Here is a 9,799-nt window from a genome sequence, read left to right on the forward strand (position 1 = left end):
TCCATCTGTTGGGCCAAATGACATTGTTGTCTAACCGGGACGCTGGCAGAGATTATTCTAGCACCACAGTAAAAGAAAAACTAAATCCAAATGGCCTCCTAAATACTAGGTGTCCACTCCATCCAGACAAAACTGGACTCGTCATTGTCGGATCTCTCTTGTCTCTTTGGTATAATCACATCACACACCAGCAGGCCAGTTAGTGAGTGTACATGTGCAGTTTACTGATGCCACTTCACATGATTTCTGGGTATTGAAGTTCACATCTCTCATTTAGTTCTTACTGTCATTTCAAGCCATCTTTAAACCCTCCAATACAGCTTTACTGGCAGCTAGGCAGTATTAAGTGGAGCAGATTGAGGTGTTAATGCCTTGCTTTAGGGCACTTTAGTAGGAGGCTACTCCATCGGGGTGTGCCTGGGTGGCTGGGAGACCCTTGTCAATTTTGGCTGAAATTGCTAAACTTGCTTCAAGCTTTTCTGCCTTTCCTTGTAGCAGAGCTTTTCCCCCTTGGTAGATGATGTAACACAATTCACGAGTTGCAGAGCAAATCTCCTTTTTTTTCTTCTTCAACATCTCTGTCCACTGTCGCCCTCCATATCAGACACCGATTAAACACCACTTTCAGTTTGTTTGCACTATCTATTAGCTTTCCAAATGATATTGTCATTTTTGTTCCAAGCACAACCAAAGCGTGTGGAAACTATTCACCACATCCCTGTTTTGGCAACAATATTAGACTTTATCTATCATGATCTAATTGTGTAGATGGCAGGCGACTTTTTCTAAATGTTCTGAGTGTCAATCCGGGAAGTTTTCCAGCGCCTTGTGTTCCCCCGTGAGTCGTGTGCAGGAGAGGTCAGTCACAGTGTGAACGTAGCTATCTGCAGACCGGGGGTTAGCCAGCAAAATGAAGAGATTAGTACAATGTGAACCGCCACAGGTGGATGCAGTTATTCTATCATTTCCTAAGCTTAATTAAATCAGCAACAGAGTGAGGACGAAGAGGCCTGAGCAATTGACGCCTATCAACGTGGCCATTGACATAACTGGCTACTCGGTAGTTTAATTTTAAATTTAGCCCCTTCTCTCTCCTGCTCCCCTTTAGCTAACTGGGAAAGTTGCGCGCGCACATACATACACACACACACACACACATACACACACACACACACACACACACACACACACACACACACACACACACATTCACACACACACACACACACACCCACACACACACACACACACACACACACACACGCGCGCTCCATTGCCAGATCAACCAAGTTGGGAGGTTAGGGGTTGGAGGTTGGCGAGGTGAAGGAGTAGAGCTCAGTTGGCAGTTTAGTAGGTGTGTGTGTGTGTGTGTGTGTGTTTGGGAGGGGTTTGGGGAGAGCTCATGTGTTAGTGTAACTGAAGCTGTCATCCAGCCCCAGGGTCACCTCCCCAAAGCACGCCGGCTGTCTCTTTTAATAGACTAAACACATATGTCTCTCTATACCAACACATGATGAGGAGAGAGGGGAGGGGTGAATAGGAGGAGAGGAAAGTGTGGATTGACTTCATAATTGGCCTGTCACAATTTTCTAATGGTTAATGGAAATGGACAATAACTTGAGACGTTTGCCATTTGGCCACATCATCCTGCGCTTTGATAGGCAGAAGCTGCAGCCACTTTGCATGGCACTTGTCAGTGAATGCATCAGAAACAACAATCAGGTAATGAGTGAAACCAAGAAAACCAACTCGCCTGTTTTATGGTTAACACTTTCTGTGACAAGCTATATTATATAATATAGTGTGCATAGTTAGATAAAGGGGAAACACTTTTCTGATATACCGGTATGGTGGCTGATGCAACATGTTTGTATCTGTTCTAAGGATAAGCATTTTCCTGATGTTATTAACTACTTATCTATTAAAAGAATCTGACAGCAGTTTGTTATCTCAGTATAAATGCAGAACAAAGAATAAGAACAGCTAGACTTTTTCTAGACAACACCATAACTCATAATCTTTTCTGGGAAATTTATTTTGGCAATTGTCCCTTTTATGAAGGAGTCATTTAAATGTGTCATTTGCTTTAAGTGAAGTACCCTAATGATTTCCGGTAAAGAGATTATAAACTTATAAGTAACCTAATATGATGATAAAAGATATAGTATTTGTGCGATGCCTGTCCTATATTATATACAGTCTTCGAGGGCTAAGAAATGCATCATCAATGTCCCATATTGTAAAAAGTGAGGATACCATGCTTTATTTTATTATAAAGCAGGTAGGTCTGCTACATAAATACTGTGAAAGTATCAAAAGGCTCAACCCACAGAGAAATGGACACAACCAATCAGAGCAGACTGGGTGGATACAGGTATATGCAGACGGACTGCATGAGAATAACAATGTTTTTTAAACAATAAAGCATGTAAAGATGCCCTAGTAGAAATCCAAAATATAGTATGAAACTGAAATGAGCATATTAAGTGACCTTGAAGCATTCCTAATGCCCCTCAATCTTAATTACCAAACGCATCTGTTTAATAAAGTTGGTAAAAACATTGCACTTTTTCAGTTGACGCAAATGTATTAATGTTGAATCTGTGCGGTCAAGTTTGCTTTGCTTTGGCTTTATGCAAAAAGATGAGCCACATTTTCCTTCGCCCCCAGCAATGTTGTTCCGATCTGATTCAGAAACTTCTTTTTGTCTGAGTCTGTATCGATCGTACTTTACTATTGTACTGTTTATGAATTATTATACAATGGTGAAGAAGCTAGAGTTGGTAAAGAGGTCAATAGAAGAAAGCAGGTGGAGGTGGTTTGCGGAAATGAGTAAAAACCAGCGTTGCGTAAGTCATTTTGGTAGTATGACTTTTTCCTGTAATGAGTATTGTGATGCAATGTATACAATGCTGCTAATTTAGTACAATGAATAGTCCACAAGCAAAATGCTGTTGGGTAGTTAGTCATATATAGACCTTTAGGTCTGAGCGCCTCACATCTGCCGCTACATGGAAAACAATGAACAATCAGTGAAAACCAATGAAAATATTATTGGTGGTATAATGAATAATGTAGCCAAAAGTAGGTCAATGTAACCGTAGAGTGATTTGTTTTCAACAGCACCCCTGCAGGTCTTAGTCATTCCAATGCACAATGAGTTTTAGTAAAAGGTCAGGTAAGCTAGAAACCAAAAGAGTTTTTTCATTGCTAAGATGTTAAGACTTTTGAGGAAACAGAATATCCTTTTTTAATGATTCTTACTCAACACCGTTACTGTCAAAGATGAATCTTTTTATTTATGTATTTACAGTGAAACTTGAACTTGTGTGGCAACAAAAAATTGTCGTGAAGATTTTTACTGTACCATTCCTGAACCTTGAAGCTCATTTCCATTTCATTTCATTTCCAAACGTACACATTTTTGTCAAAATATGACAAATTTGCTGCATCTGTTTGTGACTCATTTGGTGATCTCAAGCTGAACGTATCTGCTGTTCCTCGAGAAGACAGTAAATACCAACTACAGCAACCATTCAAGCCAAAAGAGGACAAGTACTTGATACCAAAATGACTCCTTTTGCGTGTAATATCACTTTAGGTAATTAGTTGGCTAGTTAAGTAGCTGATTACCAGCCATAATTACTATTGAAGCTGCGAGCAGTTGAATTTTTTGTGTTTTTGGGTACTGACACGTTTTGATGGAATTTTGATGCATAAATATTCTTCATATATTATTGTTCTCCTTGCACAAGTCTTAGCTGCTGAACAGCACCTTCTCTAATGTAAGTAAAAGGGTTCTGTTGCAGTAATGCCCAAGGTTTCGCATTTCCCCCACCGGACACAGTCTTTACTCCCTTTAGAGAAAAGCAAAAATGATTTTTGTGGACCGTATCTGAATTCTCGTTATACAAAGAACAATGATTATTTCTTCCCAATTTTGTAATTGGTTTTTGGAGCATCCTCACTAGATAAATTCCATAGCTTTTTGTTGATTTTGGTGAGAAGGGTTTGTACTGTAGGAGGAGGAAGAAGAGAAGATGGGGGACGGGGACGGGGACGTAGTGGTGCACCAGAAGGGGTCCAGAAGTGAGTCAGAAGAGCCCCCCCCCGACCCCTCAAACAGGCTCTTCAGAGAGCTGCTGGCTGGCTGTGCTGTTGAACTTGGCCTTGCCGTCACTCCGGTGTAACACAACACCATGCACAGAGGGGCCTGACAGACCCGGGGACGAGGGGGACTGGGAGGAGGGGGGGCAGGGGCCCCCTGGGACGTAGAGTGCATTTCAAACCCATCAGTGTCAGTTAGTTCACTAAGTGGTGACATAATCACCGTCGCCATGGCTGCTCCTCTGGGAGAACCAGGCATGGAGGGAGAAACGGTGGGAGCCCCCCCCCCAATGTATCCCTACTGGGGTGAAGCAGAGGCGCTTTAACTAATCTGCTCTTCTTCTGTCCTGGTACCAATTTTGTGGTATTACAGTATGAGGATATACGTCGTACACTGGTCAGTATGATCCAAGGTCCCAGCCGTTTCTTAGCCTGCGGTGGAACTTTTACATATAGAAGTACAAGAAGCCCCAACAACACACTGCTCTTTTGTAAGGGGTCACAAGCCTAAAAGGTTGGCAACCGTAATGCTTTAATATTTAACAATGTGTTGTATCCTCTGAGATTGTCAGTGTTTTTAAGTGTACTACCTCTGAAAAGTAACTAGTAACTATGAATGCAGATGGTTTAAATGTGAAATATTTAAAGTAAACTGTGTTGTAACATTTTAGATTTTAAACAAGTCTTTCCTACCTCAATGTCTGCCACTGGTTTGCGTTAATTCATTTAGCATAAGATCAACATGCACAGACGTGAAACTTGCTTCAGTTGTGTAATCCATCACAGTGACTATCACATCTGTCTGAAAGATATGAAAACCGCATTCAAAAATGCATGCTTTTACATGCAATATATGATCATTGGCCAAGGATTGGTCTTGACAAAAAAGCAAAGTGTACATAGATTTAAGTTGATTAGATTTTGGAAATATGTGTGCTATGAAGGTATGTCAATAGTGGCAACAAATGTCAATTCAAATGTTCTTTTATAATAAATACTCAAGTTGAAATGTATTTGAATTTCTGTTAGATATTTCTTTAAGTGTGGAGGAAATTGGGGAAGAGAATTGATGTCCCTATTTGAATATACTAAATATATAATATAAAGTCAAGTCCAGTCTTGTGGTGCTGTCAACCGGACGTTGGGTCAGAACCATCTGCTAACGATAGGGTCCGGGACTAAGAGCTTCATGGAAAAGTATGCACCAAACAAGCCACTTTGAAATGTGGCTGTTTTCATTAATATGAAGGTCGGGTGACCTTCCTCCAGACTAATAAACGTTGGGTGACCTTCCCCTCAACAAAGAATAAAAAGACATGACCCTCCCCTATTTTTCCTCGGGTGGTCCATTCCATAAATACTGGTAAATACATAAAAGCGGTCCCTTAACTGATACAGTAAGGGACTGGTGTAGCCAAAGCTCCCATTTAAATAAACAGCTACTGCATGTGACTACGACGTTTTTGTAATCTTTTAGTTGTTTTGTGCATTTCAACCTAATTTTCCTTTTTTAATCCATTTGTATCTTTTTAAATCATGCAGTGTTGAGATGAGAAAAGGAATATGCCCTAATGAAGTCGCTCTTGAGCAGTGGCATGCAGCAGTGAGTTCGCCACTGTTTTGTTTCCTGTTTCAACCACATGAATAGTGAGGAAACTACCAGTGCTGTCACAGGAAGACAACCGGTCCGATCCAAATGACTGGTTCTACTTTTCACAGAGAACTTGAAAGTGATGCTGTTTTTCACATTTCACCTACATGTTTCCATTGGTTAAGGTTGCAGGCCGCCTCGTTGTTGTTGTTGGAGTTGCATGGATTTCTCTTTCCCCCAATTTTTGAAATAGCACAATATATGAATCACATTGCACACTCATAAAATAGAGAGGCAACTGTAGCACATTTTGGCAGACAAGGTTGAGGTCTAGCAACCATCCCTGGTTAGCTTTGTGTAAATCAAAGTTGGAAAGGACTACTACTACTACTATACTAACAATAAAATGAAGCACTGGTGGAATGTAACTAAGTACATTTGCTGTAAGGACTGTACTTTGAGGTCCTCAAACTTGAACTTTTCTTTTCATGCCTCTTCAACTTTTACTCCACTACTTTTCAGAGATAAATATTGTACCATTTAACTCCACTACATTAATCTGACAGGTTCAGTTACTTTACAAATTAAGATTTTTGCAAACAAAACACACAGAGTTTATAATATAGTTTTTCCTTAATAAAGCAAACTACCAAGTCCAGCTGAAATGATTAGCCTACTAAACACTTAGTTGATTGACAGAACTGTTTTAATCCTTTCTAGTTTCTAAAATAGGATTTGTTTGTATTGCGTACTTTTACCTTTAATACTTTAAGTACATTTTCCTGATGATAATGACATAATTTACAAGTATTTTAAGTTTGCTATAACTTAATACTTAGTAAAGGATCTGAGTAATTCCTACACCAAATTAAGCAAAGTACACGAAAGATCTACAGATGTACCATAGCAGGCACATTATCTTCTCAAGAGCAAATCTGTACAGTTTTACGTTCATTTGGAAGATGCTTTTGCAAAACTGTGACTTACAATACGTGCATTCAAACTATATATACGTATGTCATCTACTACCAAACGATATCCCAGCAGCTACAAAACATGCTAAAAAAAGAAATTAGTTAATTCTTAGCACCAACTGCAATTTCTTTCCTTTCAACATGGTGGTAGGTGGTGGTGATGGCACAGTGGATATGACACATGCTTTTGGTGTGGGAGTTCTGGGTTCGATTGCCACTGCAACACATCAACCTGAGAGGCGTGCCAAATCTCATATTTAGCAATTGTAAGTTGCTTTGGATCGTCAGCTAAGTGACATGTAATGTAATAACATGGTAGCACAGCACACAGTATTGGTGGGTGGAAAGTTGGTGAGGGATCATGTCCTTGATTTGGCAAGTACCAACCAAAATGTGTCCAGTAAGTACAGAAGAACTATCAAGATTCTTTGTGTCGTTGTTGCTTGTTACTTAATCAGATATGTATGTTGGTATAGCTGCTTCTTATTGCACATTTCTTAACTGTCTTAACGACTTTAAGCATCATCTTTTCTTGTTTAAGGTGGTTTTAAATGCAATCTCAGTAGAATAGACACCCTGGGTTTTGTCATACCAAAATCTTTTAAAGTACAAGCAAGCTATGAGAAAAAGGCAACACGATTCCTAAATTTGAAAAATGAACAAAATTGGAATTAGATGTCCCTCCCAAACTGATTCACACAGCGTTTTGAAAATGAGGAACATAAACAATGTGTGAACACATTTTTCCCCCCAAATTTTCTATAATCTTACATTACTAATGTTTTTTGTGCAAACACAAACAAGTACAGTGCGGTTGGTACATGCCAAAGTTAAGGACATGAGCCCTTATCAGCTTCCACAATCCGGCAAACTCAACAACATGTCATGTTGTTTTCCTGTGTTGGTTGGTTTACATTTTCGTGCATCAATCACCAAACTGCGTTCTGAAAATTAGTCAATAGTACCAAGTACAAAAGAACTATCACGATTCTTCGTGTTTTTCCCTTATTTTCAATCTGATATCCCTCAACACAAAATCTTGGTATTGGTGCTTCTTACTGCGAATGAAACCAATGCGTTTGAGAAGTTTGGCGTAATTTTTTTAAACGAAGACAAATAAATAAGACCTCTTTACTAATAAATACAAAGTGGAGTATTCTAAAGTTTTTAAATCTGTAGTAAAACATACATATTAATCGGTTTGATTGTACATGGACTCCATCTGTCTGCACATCTCTCTAACCCAGAGTGAGAGTAAGAAGCATCAAGTAAACACTAAAACAGTAGCTTGGGCTGTTATCACACTGTTAAGGTTGTCTAGGTTCTGCGTAAGAACTCAACACAGATGACTTTTGTTCTACCTTTTCTCAGAATATGTATAAATAATAACATGCATATCTGTGAATCACTGCACCTAGAAGCAGATATTCAAATGATGCATTTACCATGAATTAGTGACTACCTCACCTATAGGCACCATTCATATAAAGACTGCGGAATGTTCTGTTCTGAACCTTATCTTAGCTGCCACTGGCATACATAAAAAACACAGATGAGAAAGTAGCTTGCTAATTTTTAAGCTTCTTTTTTTTCTTAGTGTGTCTTGGTCCAATCTCAGAGAAGATGGCTATCATACTGCCAAGCTGTGAGACCTCACCTTGTCACCGTGCAGAGTAGAGCTGCCAGTGTCGGTAGCGCTACCGGTATGCCTACGCAGTGATCTTTACTTGATTTTCCACCGATCAGACATTTCCAAATGACTGGGATAAAATGTGAACAAGTCTCGGGATGACGTGATCCCCAGTAATGCCCTCCCTTCCATCAGCGCCGGCTATCTAGCGATGGACAAGACAAAGGAGCTTATCAAACAGGGCCGATAACACGGCAGCCAATTAAGATATGCTCTCTCTATCAAACAATATGCGTTCACTCTCACTATCAAAGGGTCAGGGAAAGAGAGGGAAATGAATGGGATCGGTAAACGTAGACGCCCCGTAACCTGAATGAAAGGCAGTATTTTGAAATGTTTCATGGGAAGATATCCCTTGACTTGTCAGAATGACAATTTTGTATTGTGGGCAATTTGCACAGATGTAAAAAAGGCATGGATGCACTAGTTAGAGGGAAAAAAGCCCAGTATTAAGGTAGTGGGCACTAGATGGCACTAATGAATGATAATTACAATAATAATCTGTCCCTGTAAAAAAAAAAACCTTATTTTCTAAATCATTGCTCAGATACTTTAATGTCTTTTACATGGAAGTACTGTATGACAAGCAAATGGTAGAGCAAGGTAGGCACACCTGCCCTTGAATTATGATTACAAATACACACTTACATCATTGTGGACATGTACACATATATATGTGGAAATCTAGTATATTAAAACTTCATTCAAATTCAATCAAGTAAATCATTCAGAATTACTTAGACTGCATAGATTAGGATGATCTCTTGAAGGCCTTTAATAGATACATATCCAACGTTCCTTAAAACCTTCTTGTCTAATTTTACAATACAATGGCGAGTGTTTTTTGTGCAGCATGTTAATATAAGAGACACCTCAAAGCTAACCACATGCTAATAATGACCTTTACACAATTCTTTTCATGTGTGTGTTTTTTTTTCCCTCCCTCATGCTCATGTATACTTTATGAACTTTAATCAGATGTGCTCAATTTAGAAGTGGGCTATAGATTTTGAGGGTTTTAAATTAGTCTTCAATTCCAGGTAGAATCATTTGTGAATGTCTCCCCGAGTGTAGGCATTGTGCTTTCTTGTTTTCGATGGCTTTTTAAATGCAATCGCATTTGAAAAGACACACTTTGCTTATGACATTGATGATTATGCAATTTGAAAGTACAAGAAACCTATGAGGAAAAAGGCAACACGATTCCCAAATTTGAAATCTGGACAAAATTGAAATTGAATGTCACTCCCAAATTGATTTCCACGGTGTTTTGAAAATAAGGAATAAAAACTGTGTGAAGAAATTATTTTTATTTTTTTAACATTATTCAATATTTTTGCAAACTAGTAAAAGCTAAATATTCATTGAGAATCAGTTTAAAAAAACCTAGGACCTCTTATCATTTATCTAGAATTTAAGGTCTTCTATGTACACCTG

General features: G+C 39.0%; 2 long non-coding RNA genes across 2 annotated transcripts in view; both read left to right on the top strand.

Moving 5' to 3' along the window:
- LOC117938429 overlaps nucleotides 1-9,799 on the top strand; it is a 438,129-nt gene that overhangs the window by 209,912 nt on the left and 218,418 nt on the right. The window lies entirely within an intron of this gene.
- On the top strand, nucleotides 788-6,905 carry LOC117938430. The gene is made up of 3 exons (XR_004655391.1): nucleotides 788-798; nucleotides 2,550-2,552; nucleotides 6,824-6,905. It is a non-coding gene; the product is annotated as an uncharacterized LOC117938430 (long non-coding RNA).

Source organism: Etheostoma cragini, chromosome 23 (genome assembly GCF_013103735.1).
Source record: "Etheostoma cragini isolate CJK2018 chromosome 23, CSU_Ecrag_1.0, whole genome shotgun sequence".
NCBI lineage: Eukaryota > Metazoa > Chordata > Actinopteri > Perciformes > Percidae > Etheostoma > Etheostoma cragini.